Consider the following 22,513-nt stretch of genomic DNA (forward strand, 5'->3'; position numbering starts at 1 on the left):
ATATCTGCTTCAGTTACCTTTGGTAAATGAAATAAACAAACAATCATTCATTTTCTGATACAGCTGTAAAGCTAATCTGAAGAGTTTTCAAAATAAATTACTTTTAAAATGTATAGTGTGTACCTTCTAAAAATGAAGCCTACATCTTTCTCTGACTTGTTAAGAATATGTATTAAAGTTATAACAACCAACAAGAATGCACTTTTATGTAGATATCCCTGATTATATATTATATTATATATATATATACCATAAAGACAGCCTGCTTCCCTCTGTTGAGGGACTAGTAAACGTTGTTTCAGTTAATTAATACAGTGCTGAAGTATTGTTTGTTTACTAATAGGTTAATATATTAATACTAATTAATACAAAGATGCCTAATAGTAACATTTATGACTAGCTAGTGGTTTTCAAGACAGTGTTTTACAACAAATCAAAGGGAATCAGGCTGTCACATTTTTTCCCCAAAATGCAGTGGACTGATTGATACATAGGACTACATGGTTCATTTTTGTGGCTTTAGGATGATAATTAAGGAAGATCAATAGTGTGGGAAGGCAGCATGGTCTGTAGGCTACCGGACTGAGACTCAGCGGGAGTAGGATTTCACCTTGGTGTCTAGGCCCAGCTCTGCTATTAATTGGCAGTGTGACCTTGGACAAATCACTTCCCCCTATATGTCTCTCTTATTCTTCCCACCATTTGTCAGGTGTCTTCAGATAGTAACTCTTCAGGGCAAGGACTATCTTTTACTACTTGTTTGAACAGGCTAGAACAATGGACCTGCAATTTCAGTTGGGCAAAATAACAGAAAATTGATAAGCAACTTATTTTTATTACATTTGAGCATACTATTGGGAGTTACTAAAAGGCAGCTTCCATATATATGAATTTAGCTATATCACTGTGATATTTTGAGGGTGTCCTTTTTTGCAGATGAGTTCTGTATCAAGATCTTAAGCAAACAGCTGAAAATTAAAATCAAGCAGCTATAGCAGAATGTCTCTCCTTCCAATGGACAAATATACATCTTACAATTTATTAAACTAAGAGTGCAAGAAATGTGAAAATTCTTGCCAAATACCTGTTGTATTTTCCCTGATTGACAATACAACAGGTATTTGTTGTAAAGCCTGTAATTTAGAGTTTGAGTAAAAGTTCACACAAGGATAAGATGCTGTGGTAGTCTAAATATCATATTGTACAAGTCAGCTTGAATTTTAAACAGCAAAATAATGACTAGAATATGTAGGAGAAGAAAATGAATTCCAGGCTAAAGATTGCATAGAGTTGGGGGCAAAGCAGAACAAAGCAATTTAAAAAAATGGAATTACTTACTTGAATGGCTAGTTTGGATTTTTGCATTTATAAAGACCACACTAGTATAAAGAGAACCAGCCAATAGCAGCTGGTGTGTTGATTTTCAGGCTTTGCTGAAAGTCTCATGTGACTTAAGCATGACACTTTTCTTTTTCATGACCCTGAAAATTTGTTCTAATTGTCTTTGTGATGTTCTTGTTTTCTTTGTAGAAATAGGCATAAAATAAAGAAACTCCCAAACAGTGTGAAAAGAATTATGCTCAACGACTGAAAACAACAGATGGAAACATTCATGCATATGGAAATGTATACTTAAAGTGCAAATGGGAAAGAGTAAATGTTGTGAAGTCTCATCTACTGTTCTGATTCTGACTCAGCTAAAGTCAGTAGCAAAACTCATTAAATTTCAGTGTTTTTCTCAAACAAGGCATGTCAACCTCTATCATAGAACATTTGCACAGGTAAGTGAACAAGTCTTTAGTTTAATATGCTCTTCTGTGTGCTTGTTTTTTTATACTTATCCCATATTATTTTGTGTTGCTTCTGTTCCAACTGTTTGACTGTAAGCTCTCTGGGGCAGGATTTTTTTCTCTGTTCAGCACACTCTGTTGGAAAGCATTGTACGCATCTAAGGCACTATATAAATGATTAAGACAAATAGTAGCATGACGTGTACCAATTTAATAAATACTGATGTTTCAGCAATACGTTTTGTAATAGTCTAGTAATTTTTAATTATTTTTGGGTTGTACGAGCCCATCTGTTTTTTATGTTTGCTTTGGCTGCTCTCATTTACATAATTGTCTCATTAGGGCGTACACTTCAGAGTCTACCAGAATTCAGACAATGTGAATAAATGCTTTGTTTTCCACTTCATCTTGAACCATATGCAATTTTAGAGGCAGAGCCTAAATTAGTACAGATGAAAAGTCAAATCTGAGCAGTAAGACCAGTATGATTTTGCCTTATGTTGGGCAGATTTTTACTTTGGAGGAGATTGTAAGGCAGCTACTATATTTAGAATTACAAAATGAACCATTGTTGCAGGAGCAACAAGTTTTGGGAATACATCATCTAATAATTCCCATAATACTGTACCCTGGCTCCAATTGAGGTCAGTGGCAAAATTCCAGTTGACTTCAGCGGGAGCAGGATGAGATCCTTTGTTAATTAGCTACCTGTATATACTATATCAGGTGACCAGGAGATTGATTGTCTCAGCACATCTCTAAGAAGCCTCTGCTTCAGATTTAAAGTCTGAAAGTGAAATAGAACTGTGCGTCCCTACCAGATTCTCCTGGGAATGGGGACAGTGGTACTATACCTATTCCTGAGGTGAATGGCTCCACTAGTGCAGCCATTCTAGCACAGCATTCTGTGGGTGCAGGGGTTGTAAACGTCAAAATCTGTCTTGGAATTTGGGAACCTGTTCTGATTAACCAGATTAAGTTATACCAACATGGGGTCTCTTGGTCACATTGCATCATAATCTCACGTTTCTGCTACTATGTGTACTGATGCCCACAGTGGAGTTCCTACCTGAGTCTTCAAATTTAATTGTGAATGTTATTCATGGAATAGAGTTAGTTTCAGTCTAAAGTATTTAAACATCAGCAAATAAAACAGTGTTACCTGTCTTTTCTGTTGGGTCTGTTGTCAGAACATCTAACAGCTTTTAAGATCAGAATATTTATTTAAAAAATTGGAAAGCAGTAAAATTTTAAGGACACAGCTAAAGATTAATGAATTATAAGGGTTTTTTCATTTTGATGAATAAATATCTCAGCTTACAGCATATTTGGCATTCCAGTCTTGTGATCAAATGGAATCCAGATCAAATTTCATTTAACTGGTGTTAAAAGAACAATATGAACAGTTTTAGATATTTTTCATAGAGATCAGTAACATATTCATTTTCACATGTAAATATTCCAAGTTAAGATTGATTTAAAGTATATTGAAGCTATACTGACGAGCTAAGAAAATCAATTCTTTCTAGTAGATTTTATAGATTTTACAAAGTCCTCAGTTTGAGAGCAATGTATTATGATGGAAGATCTCACCGATTCACTGCAAGATTATTTCTGATTCTGTGTGTTATTCCCTGATGCTAATTATTCTTTTCATTTCTTTGCACCATAAGTACTAACTTCATTCTGTTCTATGAATTGTTATCAGTTATTATTCATATTTTCCACGAGTTGATTTGATTACTTTCATTCCTCAGAGTTTGTAAGTAAAAATAATGGTCAGTGTAGTTTGTTTGTTTGTTTTTAAATTAATATAGGATGTCATCAGAGCAAAAAGAAAATTTTGACTAGTCTCTGTTAACTAGTCAGGTACTTTAAATAACCTAGGGCCTGATCTTGCAAACCTTTACATACCTGAGTAAATCATTGAAGTCAATGGTTTGCACAACTGAGTTCCTAGATTCTAGGTCCTTGCATAACTTTTGGAGCAAAATAACAAGTTTAGATGGCATGTGGAAGAGAAATGTTGTGTACTTTAAATGTCAGAGGATAGTAGGATAGTGGTGGCATAATTATAATTTTTAAAGAATCTTTAGAAATTGCCTTTAATTGTTCTTCTGAAGGAACTGACCTAATCATTTGGTGGGAATGTGTTTGCTGTACAACCGTGGCTTGTAGAAAATCCACTTGGTCACAAATGTAAGATATCCAGGTTCAAAGGTAGCCCTGTATGTGTTTCTCTAATATTTTACTTGTACACACAATACGTTTTCTTCCCCTTTTTACTTGATAAGCATGTAAGAATTACAACTAGATAAACAGAGTTTTGTGGGAACTGCTATATATTTAGGTACTGGGTATTTTTCTGGCAATTCTACTGCTACTATCTCCTATAAGATACAGGTTAGTCAGACTGTCATTGATCTCTTTGCTTTTTCATGGAAAATATGTGGCATAACATTTATTTGCAGTATCTGGTACATTTTTGCAAGCATACCTGATAGAGAATTTGGTGTATATTTTTGTTCCAATCTGATGCCTATAAATGGAAAAGCTTCCAGTACCTGCCTTCCTGTAAGCTTTTGACATAGTTAATATCTATACCTCTCACGATACCATTCAGGTATTACAGAAGTGAGGAAATTTGCTTTTATTGTGGTTTCTGTACTAACAGGCACTAGATAGAATTGGAAAAATATAAACCTAGATTCCTGATCACATAGGGCCCAATTTTTCCACTCTTACTCGTGTAGTACTTGTGTAAGTAGTCCCACTGGAGTCAATAAAATTAAATACGTCAGTGGGATTGGGAGACTATTAAACAAGACTAAGAATAGTAGGATTAGATGTTTATGGTACTCTTAATTTTTTAAACTATGGAATGGTTTCCATGGTATTTGATTTCTTAAAGACATTTTTCAAAGGATGGCTAAGATTTGCGGGCCACCAGCACTATTAAGATAGGATTTACAAAAACATTTAAAAATCTAATTTCAGTATAGATATATTCTAAGCCAATCGAGCTATAAATCTGTGGATGCATAGTTCAGATTATATGCATCCACTGCCTTCACTAGCAGGACCAAGTACTGATTTTGCCCCAGATCCCTAAGTGGTCCCCTCAAGGACTAAACTCACAATCCTGGGTTTTGTAGGCCAATGATCAAAACACTGAGCTATCCCTAATATAAAGTACTTATACTGAATTTACTGGACTCCAATTTTCTGTTATGTACCACCATTCACTACAGTCATTGTCTCAGACAAAATGGTAATTGTGGTGTGGGTATAGGTGCACAGTCCTAGTTGAGAAATCCACAGGCAGATCTTTTAATAGCCTTTGTGTCAGGGAAATGGGTCAGGGCAGGGAGCAATAGTCTCTTTGGTGCTGCATTGTCAAGCAGTATTCCACATACCACAATATTTCACATATAATCTGAGGGCATTGTCTTAGTTTTATGGTCTCTAGCTTTCAGGAAGGTGGGATAGCTCAGTAGTTTGCACATTGACTTGCTAAAGCCAGGGTTGTGAGTTCAACCCTTAAGGGGGCTATTTAGGGATCAAGGGCAAAAATCTGTCAGGGTTGGATTAGATGACCTCCTGAGGTCCCTTCTAACCCTGATATTCTATGATTTCTCTCCTCCATGATCATTTACATACAGTAGTTGTGGCATAGCTATTTCTGTGAACTGTTTGTTGGGAAAGCTGTGACTGGATCTCTGTAAGTAGGGCTCTGAGGAACATTTCAGTAAGTCTGTACCTCAATTTCACTGTGAAGAATTATTCAATTTGAAATTGTCTTCACCGGTCATCAACTCACATACATTGATGAAGAGGGAGGAATGATCTGTCAAAAATACACATTTGGGTCCCATACATGAGAATAGTCATAACATAGATGCAATTAACATAGCATGGCTTCATCTTCAGAACCTACCCCTCTGCAGTGACGGACTATTATGCTATTGCAAAGAAACAGCAGGCTTGGACAAATTGAGTAGGAAAAGCAAGAAATCTACCAGTTCTCCTTCTGCTTGAAAGGAGTTTTGTTTCCTCATGAAATAATTTCAGGTACAGTGTGAAATTCATTTTCCATTAACAGTTATATGAACATATCTTACATGGATATTTGCAAAAAGCATGTAGAAATGTGTTGGGAACACAGCAATTCAAGATTTGTCTTTTAATTTGTCAAATCTTTGTGAATATGTTTTTTCACTGTTTGTGCCACTCTAATAACCAATAATAAAGGTTTATACATCACATTATTATTAACAATTCTGTTTATGATGAATGAGTCAGAAAATAATCCTGTGTGCTTTAACAGTTCTGTATTGAATTAGAATGACAAAAGACATAAAAGGCAATTTTTAAATAAAGTCCAGCTTAGTCAGAAAAAGCAGGTATAATTCTGAATATACACACAGGGTGTGGATCTGCTGAATAAGAAAGTGCAATCTTTACATGGTCAGTCAGGGAATCAGAAGCAACATATGTTGATAAAGATACTGAATAATCTTAAAAACCTTATAAATTTAAGCCTCAACCCTGTATTAGCCTCACTAAAACTGTATAGAACAGTTGGGAACCATTTAAATAGCTACTAAAAGCTGTCAGTGCAATTAGAAGACCCAATCCTGAAGTCCTTACTCAGGCAAAATTCCCACATAAATCTGTTCTGAAAATGAGAGATTGCATGCAGTTTTTGGCCCTTCCTGCCGCCTCCCCCCCCAAATACCATACATTCATATCTCTCTGCAATTGTTTTACAGTGTCTTGTGTCCATGAAGTATAGGTTCTTATTATCTTCTTTCATTAAAATGCTGGTCAAGTGAAGGATCTGTTGGGCATTTGATTTAAATGTGATTCTCTGTCAAGTCTTGATTAGAATGTGTGGAAATATTAAGAGATTTTTCATTTACTCTCAAATTGAGACAAATACATCAATGAAAATCCCGTTTAGAACAAACTGGATCCCTGCCAAAATACTTAAACATAATGTGTAATAACAGATGTTGGAATTTCAATTAAGACAATGGATACTTGTTGCATACTGCATACTATGGCATTGTTCTATTGTGTTTTCATTTTGGAAAGAGATGATACAGAGATTAAATATCATTCTGAACACTGACTTAGGTTGTGGACTCAAAATAGTTGTGATTTGAATAGTCTTCCTGATATTAGACAAAGCACAGGAAATGTTCATATTAAAATCTAGTAAGGATTGCTACACAATTGAGGGCTAACTGTTGGGGAAATGCCAGGAAATATTTAGGTCTATATTCCAGTTGAAGCGAATGTATCAGACCTTTAAAGCTAAGGTACACTAGTTTGGAAGGTCCTGCAAATTTTGAGTGGGTCAGTTACTGTATTATCGATAAAGTTAGGGATTTTAAAACTATCTTCACTTTCTTGACATGTAGCGTTAAACATGAGGAAAACTTGCTGTCTGTATATGTAGATTATTTCTCTTTGGATGATTGTGTCTCACAACTGTTTATTCCCCTCCATTTTTTGTCTCCCCTCTTTCCATCTTTTTAAAATTCAGTACAAAATTTAAATCACATAAGTTAAAACATTGTAAAGAAAAAGAAAGTTTCAGAATAAATTCTTCTGAAAATGGATACAAAGTACTTTTTGTGCAGATGTATGCCTTGTATGAACCTATTATTGGTCAGCACAGATGTGGCCTCTCTTTTTTTATTGGTTTTCTTTTCACTTTTCATATAATATTTGCAAATTGAAAAAAACATATCTTCTACATTATTCAGGTAATGAGTAGACTGGATTTAATTATTTAAAAGTCTGAGTGTTGTGGAGTTCCCTACTCAGACAAGGGTATTTATTTTTATTGGCAGTTACTCATACACTAATATACACTGTTAAAGTGACTTATCTGTAATGTACCTTATGACTAATTTAGCTCATAAGCAGTTTCATTGTGATCTCACTGGGACAGGAATTTTGGCTTGTTTTCAACATTGTCATATTGCATAATTTTTAGATGACATAATCATACTAAGAAGAGATTGGCTGAAATAAAAAAAAGAAGTATTTCCTGAATTGCTTGTTCTTTCAGCATTGGAACTTACTACCTGAATTATTACGACTGTAGAAAAGCAATACAATTTCTGTTGATTTTTTTCTCTAGGTCTGGCAATGAGGATCTCAAGACATCTGAGTATGAGTTGAACACTGTCTAGATCAAAGGTGCTCTGACCACTTTAATTATTTAGGATGTTTAGCCATCTAATTCGTTCATGGCTGAAGTTTTTCTTATGACATCATGCCAGTAGTTAACGACAGAAGTGATTAGATGAATGATATTGCTATCCATTATTTATGCAGCATTGTAAATTTGTACAGCCCTGTAAAATGGATCAAACAAAGTAACTGAATGTGGACCTGAACAAATCCCCAGGCCTAAACACCATTAAACTCAGGTAAAGTTTGGATCCAGTTCTGAACCTTGAGACTTTGTCCAGCAAGAGATAGCATCCTCTAGCCCACAGATCTTAGAGTCTAAAGATACATGTGGATACAATACAGTGCAAAACAAATTCAGAATGAAGTGTGGTCATAGCTGATTTTTTCTGAAGGAATGAGTGAAGGTTCTTTGGAGGACATCAGTAGTCAGAATGTGGATGGCCCTTTTGCAGCTGCAATGTATAGGGGATACATTTGCAATCCCTGTTCTGCCTTCATCCTAGGGTGCTAGCCAAGAAGATGAGGGGGCCATGGTCTTCCTAACCTCACTAGCTGCAGAAGGTACAGCATGAATTTCCCTCTAAGGGGTGGCATATTGGACATACTCTCCATCCATACTAGAGAGCTGAAGGTGATATCATGCCTTACCAAATCATCCTGCTTTCCAGAGATCCTGTTGGTACAACTCTGCCCTGTTCCTAGGATGAGACAGTAATTAAGTGCCAAAATCTGGTCCTAAGTGGGAAGTTGTTACAATCATAAGGGCCTTCATGAGTGAAAGTGTGAATGACATTTGAGATGTTTCTGCTGTGATATCTACAGGAAGTCAGTCTGCCAATGGTGACTAAGTTTTATGAGAGTCCGGAATACCTGATTTGTTTAATAAAACTTTTAGATGATTTGGAACCATCAAGCTGTGGAATAGCTAGCCTCCATATCTAGCTGAAGGATTCTAATGGAGCCTACTGGAATATCTGCTGAGCTGCAATGCTGGTAAGTGAATATTTAAATTTTACAAACATGAAAACAGAGACACAAATTTCAAATTATTTGCTCAAAGTCACACAGCAAATCACTGGCTAAAACAAATTCCTGGTCTACACTAGGAATTTATTTTGATATAGCTGTGTCTCCCATGGGTGTGAAAAATCCACACCCCGAGAGACGTACCTATACCAACCTAACTCTCAGTGTACGCCAGCGCTAGGTAGGGTTGCCAGGACAACCTGGAGTCTCTAGGAATTAAAGATTAATCTTTAATTAAAGATTATGTCATGTGATGAAAACTCCAGGAATTCGTTCAACCAAAGCTGGTAACCCTAGCGCTAGGTCGATGGAAAAATTCTCCCATCAACCTTGCTACCACCTCTGGGGGAGGTGGGTTATCTATGCCAACAGGAGAACGCCTCCCGTTGGCTTAGGTAGAATCTACACTGAAGCATTACAGCAGTGCAATGTTACACCACTGCAGTGTTTTAAGTGTAAACATACCCAGAGTTAGAACATCAGAATTCCTGATCCCCTGTCTGGTACTCTAACCACTAGATAATGCATTTTGTAATGTTTGTTACATAAGTACATATAGCATGTACAGTGTATGTGGGTTATATAATGCATGCTGGCCAAATTTAATGCATCTGTCAAAAGGCATATATAAAATGTACAGGTACTTCCCTACTGTACAGGATATGGGTAAAAGGAGACTTTTGGCACAGAGTTCCTAAAAGGTTCTTGAGAGTTTGTCAAAGAGATCATGGAAGGAAAGGTGCAGAAGGTTGGGGAGGAGTAATGACCTCCTACAAAGAAAGGGGAGATGCTTCCCTCCTTGTTCTAATTTCCTTCTGGACCTCTCCTTGTATCATACCTTTCCACTTCACCTTTGCTTTGCAGCAGAGCCCTCACCCCTTCCCACACCACAACCCCCTGCCCCAGCTCAGAGCCCCTCCCTCATTCTGAACCCCTTGGCCACAACCCAGAGCCCCCTCTTGCATCCCAAACCTCTCATCCCTAGCCCCACCCTAGAGCCCATACCCCCAGCTGAAGCCCTCACCACTTCCCACACCCCAACCCACTGCTCCAGCCCTGTGAAAATAAGTGAGTGAGCCAAGGGTGTGGGAAAGTGAGCGATGGAGGGAGGGGGCCTCAGGGCAGGGCAAAGGTGTTCGGTTTTCTGCAGTCAGAAAGTTGGCAACTCTATGATCAATGTTTCACCATTGACTTCAGTGGAGCTACACCATTTTACACCAGCTGAAGATCTGGACTTTAGCCTCTTGTGCAGACGACTTCAAAGGTTAGGCCAAACTCTGCTCTCACTTACACTGCTGCAACTCCAAAGGAGTCAGTGGGGTTGTATTGATGTTACTGAAAGTATTATTTGGATCTGGGGTTTTACTTTTGCTAATATTCACAAAGCCAAGCTGAGTGCAATGAAAATTAGCTAAGCAACATAGGAACCTGCAGGAATGTGGCTTATAATGTCTTCTGAAAAATTCAAAGGGATGGGTATATATGATCCTTTACCTCATAGAATGCACAGCCCTGTGTGAAGTAGTTCCTTCCATAATTTATATGGAGTTACAAATAGATGAGAACCCTATAACTGTTTTTGCTTTTTTAAAATGTCAAACTTAATACCTTTCAGATTTGTCTTTGTTAAAGGAAATATTGAAATGAAAATCACACCATCACAACCCATAATTAATATTGACCGAAGCCCCAATTGGATTAGTTCCACTCTGCAATAGTTACTGGCATTAGTCCATTGATTTATAAACTAAATAAACCCTGTGACAAAGCATTTGATAGTGAGATTCTGATTGCAGGCCAAATTGTGCTTGCTTTACTCCTGCAATTAATCCTATGAGCATCATTAGGAATACTCCCATGATTAAGGAGAGCAGGATTTGACACCACATATGGGCAGGTATAGGAGACAGTGATAATAGCTTGAAAAATCTTGTGTCATTTTTCCACAGGTGAGAGAGATCCTGTTTTACAAGCTCAAGTATCACAGCTCTGACAAATGAGTAATCTTGAAAGAACTTGTCTTTGTCCCCCTCCCTTTTATCCTTGAGGGAAAGAGCTTCAGTAACACCCTTGAGGCCACTGAGTTTAAAGGCAGGTAAAACAATTTTTCAGATACTAATTTTCACTGATGTTAAACTGGAAAAAGGAACCAAATAATATTTTTCCCTCCATCTGCTTTGTGATTGTTCTCTGTTTTGTTTTAAATGATTAGTACCAGTAGATTGTACAGCCCTTTTTTTAAAAAAAACCTGCTATAGTTTTTTCCAGAAACAAGAGTTTGGTTCCAAGTTCATAAACATAATACAGCTCAAATTCTGTTCTTAGTTACATGGGCATAATCTGGAGCAGCTATACTGTCTTCAGAGAGTTTATGCTGATTTACATCTGTGTAACAAAATATAATTAATTGCTACAAGAATAGACTTTAGGAGATTACTAGTAGTCCTCAATGGTATATATGAGGGCTATTTGATTTGCATACCTACTGTTCGAGGGGTTTTTTGTATTTACATTTTTCCACTTGCTTTTTTACTACATCCCAGGAAATTTCATGAGATTTGAAGTCATATCCTTATCAAATGCAGATCAGCATAGCTCCATTGAAGCCAATGAAGCTACACTGACTTACATCAGCTGAAAACCGAGTCACTGATCTTTTCAACATCAAAGAAAATATTATGAAAATACCCTCAGTACTACCAAAACTCATATTTTGTCCCCATCAATGGCTGCCTGACACTTGTAAAAAGGACTGCCAAAAAATAAACCATATACCAAGATACTCAGCTTTACTCAAATACTATACTGCTATTTTTGGCTTTAGTCATGCCTCTGAATCTAAATTCACAGCCCTAATAAAAGCTTAATACAGTCTGAAAACACTGTAAGAGAGTGTAGGCCAAGTCTGACAGTCCTTATTTAGGCAAAGCTTCCATTGAAAAAAGACTCAAGATTTGTACCTGCAGTAATGCTATTGTAAGCAATAATGTTTTGGACCATTTTGTTGAATGCTGGAGTATGTTTTTATCAAGGAAGGTTCATTCTACATTTTTTCCACTTTCACTGTCAGCACAGTTTTTCCAAATCCGTTCTTGGTGTGTCATACTCTCCATGTGACAGGAAATGTGACTGTTGCATTGGTAGGTGTTTAATTATCCTCTCATTTGCTGCAAATAATGTCAGCCTTCTTGTTTGTACATCTCAGATGATACTCATGTTTTGTACCACTGGAATCAAACATATGTTTTTAATTTTCTGTGCTCTTGTGGTATGAATCAGAAAAAGGGCTAAATAATCATAGCCACTCCTTGCTCTCACTGTGCATGCACCTGTAGGGAAATAAAAGAACAGCTTTAATTAAATGCATATTTACATATACTCAGAGAACTTCACTCCCATGCAATTTTCTGAGATGTTAAGAAGAGGTTCCACATCACAGTAATTTATCTACAGTTGCTGAATTCTCCCTTCTTCGGGATTTAACTTCATCAGCTTACAATCAAAAGATAGGTAAGGATAAAGAGGATTTAGTACCCAATCCTGGCTTCTCATTCGTGCTATCCCCAGTGACTTCAGTGGGACTACTTGTGAATAAATGCTTAATCAGTATAGCACATTAGCCACTACACCACATTGCCTTTCAAAGCAGAGACTGATATTATTAAAATTAGAAAAAATTAAAAATTGGTTAGGGTCAGTGGCCCAAATCCTGAAGGCCTTACTTAGACAAAACTTCCATTGAAGCCACTGGGAATTTCTCTGAATAAAGACAACAGAATTTGCCCCCATTATGAATAAGGTCTGCAGTATTTACATCAGGAAGAATAACATTATAAAGTTATCAATCCACTTACTTCAGCGCATCAACTGATCATCAGCTAGGGGCCAGGCGGGCAAACTTTTTGGCCTGGGGGCCACATCGGGTTTTGGAAAGTGTATGGAGGGCTGGTTAGGGAAAGCATGTCCTGGCTCCTATCCCCTCGTTCTTCTCGCCCCTTGACACCCACCCCAGGACTCCTGCCCTATCCAACCCTCCCATTCCCTGACAGCCTCCTCTCCTTCTAGAACCCTTCCCGCTCCACCTCTCCTGCTCCCTGTCCCCTGATCACCCCTGGAACCCCTGCCCCTGACTGTCCCCCATCACCCCATCCAACCCCTCTTCTTATTCCTGACTCCCTCCAGGACTCCTGCCCCATCCAACCACCCCTTCTCATTGTCCCCTGACCACCCCTGGAACCCTTGACTGCCCCCCACTACCCCATCCAACCCCTCCTCCTTCCTGACTACCCCCCCGGCACCCTTTCCCCCATTCAGCCCCCCTGTTCCCCGCCCTCTGACTGCCCCAACCCCTATCCACACCCTCGCCACCTGACCACCACCCCGAACTCCCTTGCCCTCTATCCACCCCACCAATTGCCACCCCCTGCCTGGAGCACAGGTGACTGGCAGTGCTACAGCCACACTACCAAGAGCAGCAGGACAGTCCGGTCTCTGCAGCTGCACTGCCCCAGGAGATCACAGCCCCACCAGCCAGAGCGCTGCGCCAATGGCGGGGTGAGCTGAGGCTGCAAGGGAGGGGGAGCAGCAGGGGCAGGGCCAGGGGCTAGCCTCGTGGGGCAGGAGCTCAGGGTTTGGGTAGGAGGATCCCGCGGGCCATAGTTTGCCCACCTCTGAGCTAGGGTCAGAAGGAATTTCTCTTACACAGTTAGATGCATTAAAGGATTTTCTAATGCCTTTCAGTCAAACATCCAGAGCTGACTAATGTCAGAGACTAGATATTGAACTAGATGGAATGTTGGTCTGATCCAGTATTGCATTTCCTGTGTTCACACCCCACTCCTGACAAAAAATAAAAGTTACTAGGCATTTAGAACTCTTACGTAGAAAGACCGTTAGCAAGAAGTGAAAGAAAAAAATTGTTATTCAGACAAATCTAAGGAGTGGTCTACGCACAGTTGTTGTCCCAATATAACTATATCCCATTTATACAGAGTAGTACAACCCCCTAGGGTAGATATACCAGTATAAAGTGGATGCTTATATCAGTGTAGTTTATTTCTGTAAATTTATTGAAATAATCTATACCAGTATAAGCACCCTTCTTCCAGTGTATTTGCATACACAATAAGGGATTACACTGATTTAACTGCGTTGGTTTCTAAAGTGATATAGTTAGATCGGTACAAAATCTGGGTGATCAGCCCTAAGATAAAGCAGCAGAAGCTGTTGCAGCAAGGATATAAATGTGACACACACTCACGTGTCTGAAGTACCTGATATTTGCAGACCTTACGGGAATGTGGTTGGAGCACATTTTCTGCTAGTGCTTGTTCCTCAGACAAGGAGGTTTTCTGGCAATCACTGACTCTTTATGTGAAAATGAGTCTTGGAAAGAGAAACAACCAAACTGGCATTTCTAGCTAAGGGCACAACAATCAAATATGCTCTCTTTAAAAGATTTTCCCCAACCACTTGGAGTTCAAATGGTGGTATGGCTTGACAGCAGCCAGTACCAGGCTAATTTATTTATTATTTGTTTCACATGATGTTCAAAATAAAAGACAGATATAAGACATCACTTTTTCTAAACAGAAGTTGTGCAACTGAATGGCTACTGAATCTCTGGGCATGGTGGCATTATAACTATACCATGAAGCATTATAACTTTATTATTATACAAATAATCTCTGAAAAATTCCTGAGAATATTTCTTTGGCAAAGTGGTCTAGTGGGTGAAGCATGGGCCTGAGGATCAGGAGATGAGTTCTAATCTGGAGCATAATACTTGGAAGTATTGCTGGGGGAATATTATGCTCCAATACTTCTGTTAGTCTATAAGGTGCCACAGGACTCTTTGTCGCTTTTTACAGATCCAGACTAACACGGCTACCCCCTGATACTTAGCAGTTGATTTAGGAGCTCAGAGTGAGAGATGTACATTATATACATTTCCTGTATTTTACATAAACTCGGGTCAAGGCCTTTCAAAGCTTTGTAAACATTGACCAGTGCTTTGAATTTCACTTGGAAATGGAGGAGCAGCCAGTAGAGGGTATGAATCAAAAGGTGTAATGAGTCAGATTCTGTGATGCACCTCTGGGAGGCAAAGCACAGAAGGCACAGCCCAAGTGGTGGGGGCAAAGGTGACTTTACATCACCCTTTGGATTCTGAGCTGCTAAGGGCAAAACTAGCCCTAGGCATAAGCTAGAGCAGCTCCTGTCTGCTCTGACTTGCAGCAGCCTATCCTGGGTTGTAGTGCACCCAAAATCTCTGTAGTGCTCAGTACTACAGCTATGCCCCTACCTGTTGCAAGTCCTCTCCCCAGCAAACCCCTCCACTGGGACTTATGAAGAGGGAGGCATAGGGTTTGTTATGGTAGCTCTAAACTGTGTTTGCATCAAAGGAATTCTCCCCCAGCCCACTGCAGCATATTGACAGCTGTATGTGCTTCCAGAGTGGAGCATAAGGGCTGCAGTGGGGAACAGATTCTGTCCCAGTAGTCTCTCAATGATCTGCCCCCACTCAGAAAGTGAGCCATCCCTTAGCCAAAGTTTCTGCATGGACCTCAATGTTGAGCCCCAAGTGAAGTGTGTTGCAGCAAGCTAGCTTACTGGATGACCCTAACAAGGTCTGCATCTGAGAGGAAACAATATAATTTGTCCTTGACAACTTTTTAGGAGTAATTCCTATTCTTTGTGTAAACACAAACTTAAAATACATGCAGTATTTGTTTAACAGACCAGGATTGTTCTTTTACAATTTTTACAGTGTACTGGGTAGAAATAAACACGTCCAAAAATTGCCTAGTTTTGCTTATGAAAGTGTAATTGTCCCTTCAGAATAGTTCTAGTTTCTTAGACATATCTCATTTTGTAAAGTGCCTGATGTACATATTCCCTGTACCAGGACAGATTTTGCACTTCATAATCTTCATTCAAATCTTTATTTTATTTTCAATTTTGCTGGTGAATTTATTGCACTGATTTGATACAGCCACAGTGCATATTCTGATTATTCATATAGATGTCCAGGATTTGAAGACGGATATTTACATGGACTGGACATTTACATAGATAAGAATATTTAGTTACAATAGTAAGAATTTATAAAAATAACCCAGAATTTTGGAAGGGGGTCAGATGTTTCAGGACGAAAGGTAACGGGTCAGGAAGCAGCATTTCTTGTGTGCAGGTTATTGCGTAGTTGCCTTCTGCAGGATTTCTTGCACCTTCTTTTGATATAGCTAGTACTGGCCACAGGATACTGAGTTTGATGGGCTACTGTTCTGATCCATAATAGCAATCCTGTGTTCCCATGCAGACAGACGACGTTGAAATTTGGTCCACTAAACTCTGCCATTCAGTCCTCACTTTAGAAGAGACTAATAATTTTGCCACATTATGTGATGGCTTTGAAATGTGAAGACGCTGTCTCCACATTCTGTCTTCTGACCTGAAGGAATGTGAACTCATTGACCCCATACATATGGGTAAATTGGCAGATAATCTGTTATTCAGATGACTATGGAATAATACATTCTATTTAGCATTGACAGTATATTATGCTTTTCATTTGGAAAGCTCAGTGTAGTTTAGCAAAGTGAGTAAAATAGGAATAATAATTACAGGTGGGAAACTGAGTGAATTTTTATTCTGTACAAAATTAAATCTCTAGATTATTTGGCTAAATGCAGTCACTAAAATTTTCCTGTACAGTAATTGGCAGCAAGTATTGCATTAAAAATAAAAGAAGAGAGAAGATCTTAGATTAGGGTAATCCTGACACTAAAGAAGTCTCCCAACAGTGGACCAGATTACCTCCACCCATAGACAAACCAACTGGAGAGGGCCAGAAATTTAGGAACCTCATAGAGTTTTCTTCAAAGGATCCCCTGGATGGAAAGGCATTGTGGGCCATGGAGGGAGTGATGCCTTCCAAACTCATGGATCCCCAGGGGATTTACAGGGAACATTCTCTTAGGTCCCTGAGACAATAGCTACCCTGCATGGATGGCCGTTCTCTTAGGTCCCTGAGACAATAGCTACCCTGCATGGATGGCTCTAATGGATACCCCTTCTCCTGTTGTACCACTATTCCCATAGGAGCCATACAGCTACTGCTGAGTTGACTGTTCTGTATCAGCCACAGAATGAGTTTACACTGCTCTAAACAGCATTAATCTGTGATGTTATTTCTACATAGTAATCTGGCAGGTCTGCAGGGAATAGTGCAGTGTGTTTGTAATTGCATGCTCTGTCTTCTCCCACCACAGCTCCACCCCCCACTCTGATTCTGTATACTCCTAGTCCGAAAGAGACATTTGTGGCATCTCAAGAGCTCCATCCCCTCTTTCTATATGGGCTGAGGAGTATCCACCTACAGAGGATCTGTATGTCCAGTTCATGAAGGGGATAATCTATCCACACTGTTTAGTTACAGCAACACGCAACAGCACTGAGATCTTGGTACTAATCTACAGTCTCATAGCCTTTTTCTTACTCACAAATATAGACTTGAAGTGTTTTGAGATACCTGGTGATTAATTCTTCCTGAGTAGGGAATTCTCTGCCAGCAGAAATTTGCCAGAGGTGGCTCTGCTGTCTCCTGCCCAGCCTCACCCTCACACCCAGCATAGGAGTATAGGGATGGAGGAGTATATTGGGGCTCTCCAGGGACAGGATGGAGGAAGGGACGGGGTTCGGTAGTAACAGAATTCCTCTACACTCTTTCCTCCATTGGTGTAACACCAGTGTTGTAAGTCAGAGCTTCTCCCTTGCAGCTCTAACTTGTGCCAAGGCTGGATGGCTTAGGACCAAGGAGCTGCAACTGGATTCCTGGCAGCCCCTACTCTCCATTGAGCTGGACCAGAGCTTGTTTGGGATGGAGAATCTGCCCTAATGGGTCTTGTCCAAGCTTGATGATATGATCCCATTGAAAAAATTTTCCAGTTGAAACAATATCTTAATTTAAATTTTCTTGAAATAATAACTTCCTTCCTCTGGTGGGTTTGAATGCAAAACTTTGCTGGCAAATAAATAACTGAAAGTACAGTGCATGTACAATCATTGCTAAATTGTAATAATTTATTAGTGTTACTACAGCTGTAATGAAAAGAATTATTTTACACAGTATGTAGGATGCAGCTGCACTGGGATGAAGGGAGGAGTTCTTTCTATTATTGTAATAAAGCTACCATATTTCCATGAGGACCAATCTATGAGCTTCATATGTATCCCATTGACTTCAGTAATGTAGGGACCAGGTCCTATTTGAAACATGAAATTTCCATGTATAAGAAAAAACACTAAGAAGGATAGTGCAGTAGGTATCTTGGTAAAAGTTTGCTCCATCAGGGATACAGTATATTATCTCATCCTAAATCTAAGTCATTTTATTTTCCAGGTATCTTTAAGGCAATTGCAAAATATACTGAGAATATTGTAAGAAAGCGTTATTGGGTCTGCCCTATTACACACCCCGATGTCATGAAAGGTGCTTTCATGTATTTACAGGATATGATTAGCTTTAATTTGATATCAGAAGTTTTAATGGGATTCAGGGTCCAAATCTGTAATCATCAGCAGCTGTAATATGAGAAAAAAATATTTGTAGTTTTTGTATTTGACATTTTGAAGTGCCTGTCGGCTGATGTCCAATATTAAGACAAATAAAATTAGCTTGCAAGCTACTATGGAAAGATCACTAAAGATAATACAGCTTGAGAAAATTCTAAACATTTGAAATAAATAAACTCTGCATTTTCTAAGTGTTTTAGCTAGGTCTGATAATTAGTAACATACATTTCTAGAGTATGCACCAAAATGCATATATATATATATATATATATATATATAGTACAATGCATAAACAAAATGATAGTTAACATGCAAAAATAGTAGTTCTGCCTTAAGAATGAAGAGCACAGAGCATGATCTCATTTCCCATATTCACATCAGTAATTTATTGTTTTCTGTGATGATACCTACGGGAATCAGGAGTTGTGGAATCAGGTCCAAGTTTTGTTTCCTTCTTATAGCAAAGCTCCTTCTGGGTAGGGCAAGCATAAAGGCTCTTTATTTCTTCAGAACATGTGGCTTTACCCTCTGTAACTTTGCTAGGTTGGTGATTCCAATACCTGACTATTCCTACAGGAGTGCTTGCACAGCTGTTAGCTGGCTCAAACTGCCCTGTGCTGCTATCCCAAAGAGTGAGAGCAAACCAAGAAGTTTCCAGATTTAATACTGTAATTATTCTGAACCCCCAAAATTTGAAGGGTTAGTACCCCTGGAAATATGTGTAAGCGATCTGGCCCTGTTTACACTGAAGTAATTTGGAATGTATAAAACAGAATTAACTAGGAAATATGACAAAAATTAACACTTTAATTAATATACTCTATTCAGCTCTCTGAATCTGGTGGATCTAATAAGTATAGAGAGGTGACAGATCAGTTCCTGCTGTTGTCTCATGTAGATTCCTACAGGATAGAAATATGAAAAATATACATATTTAGATGTCCGCATGAAAGTCTCTGAGGTGCCACGAATACTCCTATTTTTAGTTCTCTGCATCTAAGCACGTGACATGTCTGAGTTACAACCTCCTTTAAGAGATACATCATAAATACAATATAAGAACTAGTCCATTCACTACATCTAATTACAAAGAAGAGTAAATCTCTAAAACAGTACATAATACATCCCTAAATTAAACATAATATAAAGGAATGATTATCAATCAGACAGTAAGGTGTCATCAGGGTTGTGAGTTCAATCCTTCAGCGGGCCATTTAGGGATCTGGGGCAAAAATCCATCAGGGATAGTACTTGTGAAAGCAGGGGGCTGGACTTGATGACCTTTCAAGATCCCTTCCAGTTCTATGAGAGAGGTATATCTCCATATCTTGACTGTCTGTAGATGAAGAGAAGGAAAAAAATCAGCTTGATCATTAGAAGTCAAAGATTCACAGTTTTATATTCTTTTACATTTTTTTTAAAAATAGGTGAATTAACCAAAATTAAATTTACTCTTAAAATTTGGAGTTTGGGGTGTTTTTCTTGTTGTTTTTAAATCATAGAGCCTTTCCTAGAACAGATTTTAAACGCTGATTCCTCAAGTTTTCAAATGGCAGTGCGGATTCATTCAATCCCACATTACATCAGATTTGGCTACTGCTGGGTAGTATCATTAAAATGATACCTGTCTCCCACTGAGGCACATCAGTCCCATTCACTGACTACAATTAATGAAACACTCTCAGATATTTTTAAAAATTATTTTTTTAAAGTGAATATTCATGCAGCTGTTTGAGGTATGGCTATTCAACAGAGCTGTCCTTTAATAAGAAAGCACAACACTTATTATGGGACATATACCACAGAGCATACAGGATAATTATAACATCTAACCATGTCAACATTAAACTGCTTGGTATTAATATTAGGACTGATTCAATGCTAACAATTGAATTAGTATACATATTTTCATACTAAGGGACAAGTTGTGCATAATGGAGCATAATAGCCCAATCCTGTGAGATGCTGTGAGCCGTTGGAACCCACTGAATTCAGCAGAGGTGCTTAGGGCTTTCAGCGCCTTGCAGGAGTTTTCAGCATCTTGGAAGATCAAACTCTCAGAAGGGATGCTCTGAGGGAGGTACTCTGAAGCCCACCAGGGCTGAGCAAGGAATCCTCTACAACAAAAAATACTGCAGAGCATTCAAACCAAGGGAAATGGCCCCTATTTGGCAACTGTGGGATATTCGCCTTCATTGCTAAGAAAAGACATGTTCTTACCCTAGGGTAACTAGTGCACATTATCTATCCTGCTGTAAAATCATAGTGGAGACAACGCACTTTAGTATTACCGTGAGATAAATTAGGCAATGTCAACCATGGACAGAGGGAATAATGGTGACCTTGCCTGGTCTATCTTGTGTTGAAATGAATGTGCCTTGTCTGCACTGTTTTTATAGCAGGATAGCTAACCCATGTTGTTGGTTTTTTGCCGTGAAGACAAAGCTGGAGATTAGAAAAATGGGCCACTGCATTCTTCCTGCATGGCATCTGGATCCCACTGTTTCACTGTGTGCAAACTCACTGGCCATATCTCCAACAGAACTACCAGTTCCTCCCTCCTCATGGCAGTACTAAGGTCCACAGAGCAGTATAGAGTGCCACTGCATGCCCCACTCCCATACTCAGTACAAGCATATTTCCATTGTACATGAGCCTGGTATTGCTTGCTTCACAAGGCCCTTAGGATGGGGGCCCACAGAAGTATAATGGGTGGGTGGGTCTGGTTGGTCTAGTCACCATGTTTAATATTTCACTTGCCTTGATAATGAAGCATTGTAACTCTTGAGCCTGCTAGCATTCACTGTTAAACCGGTCATGCAAAAGAGCTCTCCAAAGTAGTAACTCAGCAAAATGATTTCACATCTGTGAGAAACGATTTAAGGGTGTGGAATGACTCATAGGGAACTGAGTGAATAACCTAAAACTTTGTTTTCAGGAAGACAAAGGAAAAGCAAGCAACATTTTAGCATCTGGCATATTTCTGGGGACACGTTCACAATGGTAGGAATTGCATTCTGGATATTGATAGTAGCAAAAATATCAGAAACATGAGTCCTTTTATATGAAAATAGGTCACTTTCAGAGTACATGGGTCACGTGTTGCAATACAACACAGGCACAGATTTGCAGAGCTTGATATAATAAAACAGCTCTGACTTGTGCTGTGTGAAATAAACTTTACAGTGAAAATAGATGAGTAGAAAGGCTTAAGCAGGTGCCAGTCATGATGTAGAGGTCCCTCTGGCCACAGCAGGAAGCAGAAAGAAAGCATGTCGCATGGTGAAAAAGCCCTTCTTAATCAAAATAATACTGTAAAAGATCAACAAAAGCTTCACACCCTAAAGCAGGCATAGGCTAGGTTCAGTTCCAAAGAGACAGAAATTCCTTCCACTTCTCTAGTCCATTCCTTAGTCCTTCCCTTTACCTCAGGAAGGTCTGGAGAGTGTCTCCCATTCATCAGAGTTGCAAATTGTTTGTATATACGAAACCAAAGGGAAAAATCCAGTGAGCAGATTTCCAGGCTTTCCCTTATGTCATATAAACCTCATTGCTCCTACCCTATCTTCCAAGCAGGCTTTAATTCTTAGACCCTTGGGACCCAGTTCTTTCTAGGCATGACAGCATGAGATCCTCCCTCTACCAGCACAACCAGCCATTGATTCCTGCTCTCTCCTTTTTATTTCTAGTCCCCTTTCTGATCATTTCTTCTAGATGGAATATTTCTGGTAGATGTTGCAGGGTGGAGCTGATTGCAGCCACTGTCTATAGGTGAGATCATAAATACCTTCCTGCCCTGGTCCAGTGTAGGATTTGCACTCCATCGCAGAGCTGTCAAAACATTTCCACTGGTCATTCAGTTTCAATGCATGACTATGCTTTAAACTGCCCTGGCAAGTTTTGTTGTTCAT

At 39.0% G+C, this 22,513-nt stretch overlaps 1 long non-coding RNA gene across 5 annotated transcripts in view; it reads left to right on the forward strand.

The window, feature by feature from the left end:
• Positions 1-1,552: 1,552 nt before the first annotated feature.
• Positions 1,553-22,513, forward strand: part of LOC116839935 (uncharacterized) — a 157,469-nt gene continuing 136,508 nt past the window's right edge. The window contains exons 1-7 of one of the 5 annotated variants that reach the window (XR_012656363.1): positions 1,553-1,781; positions 7,945-8,101; positions 8,896-8,993; positions 10,224-10,290; positions 10,976-11,121; positions 12,097-12,166; positions 12,410-12,536. This is a non-coding gene — a long non-coding RNA (uncharacterized LOC116839935). The remainder of the gene's footprint in view (positions 1,782-7,944; positions 8,102-8,895; positions 8,994-10,223; positions 10,291-10,975; positions 11,122-12,096; positions 12,167-12,409; positions 12,537-22,513) is intronic. The other 4 variants (XR_012656366.1, XR_012656364.1, XR_012656365.1 and 1 more) reach the window with 4 other exon arrangements.

This window comes from Chelonoidis abingdonii, chromosome 8 (genome assembly GCF_003597395.2).
Source record: "Chelonoidis abingdonii isolate Lonesome George chromosome 8, CheloAbing_2.0, whole genome shotgun sequence".
NCBI classification, from domain to species: Eukaryota; Metazoa; Chordata; order Testudines; family Testudinidae; genus Chelonoidis; species Chelonoidis abingdonii.